Consider the following 1,077-nt stretch of genomic DNA (forward strand, 5'->3'; position numbering starts at 1 on the left):
TGTCATATCCATAAAGGTAGTAGTGGAGGCGCAATGGCCCAGTGGTTAGGGCAGCGAACTCGCGGTCATAGGATCGCGGTTTCGACTCCCAGACCGGGCGTTGTGAGTGTTTATTGAGCGAAAACTCCTGAAGCTCCACGAGGCTCCGGCAGGGGATGGTGGCGAACCCTGCTGTACTCTTCCACCACAACTTTCTCTCGCTCTTTCTTCCTGTTTCTGTTGTGTCTGTAATTCAAAGGGTCAGCCTTGTCACACTGTGTCACGCTGAATATCCCCGAGAACTACGTTAAGGGTACACGTATCAATGGAGTGCTCAGCCACTTGCACGTTAATTTCACTAGCGGGCTGTTCCGTTGATCGGATCAACTGGAACCCTCGACGTCGAAAGCGACGGAGTACCAACAACAAAAATCTATGTATGTATGTATGTATGTATGCGTTTGTGTGATCCAGTTCAAATAATGCTAATTGCATAGAAATGCAGTGTGAAAGGTTTATTGAAAAGAATCCTTGAATGCTTCAAGTACGAAGGCCTTTTGTTGTTTCACTTGAAATAACATTTTGAACATAGCAGTGTGACGACGACCAGTTTTTCAAGTTTTTTCTCGTACAACGCCTTGAAATTTTAGTGCAAAAGCAATGATTAAGCATTCGTATTTGGTGGTAAACAATCATTATTGTCGTTATTACACACACACACTCACACATTCACTCACACATTCACTCACACACAGGCATGTCTATATTTCAACCATAAAGGTGTAACAACTTACCATTTTTTATGTGTCTTCACTCCTATTCTATCTATCTATCTATCTATCTATCTATCTATCTATCTATCTATCTATCTATTTATCTATATCTATCTGTCTGTCTGTCTGTCTATCTATCTATCTATCTACCTATCTACCTATCTATCTATCTATCTATCTATCTATCTATCTATCTATCTATCTATCTATCAATCTATCTATCTATCTATCTATCTATTTATCTATCTATCTGTCTATCTATCTATCTACCTATCTATCTACCTATCTACCTATCTATTTATCTATCTATTTGTATATATGTATA

This window comes from Octopus bimaculoides, chromosome 29, assembly GCF_001194135.2.
Source record: "Octopus bimaculoides isolate UCB-OBI-ISO-001 chromosome 29, ASM119413v2, whole genome shotgun sequence".
Lineage (NCBI taxonomy): Eukaryota > Metazoa > Mollusca > Cephalopoda > Octopoda > Octopodidae > Octopus > Octopus bimaculoides.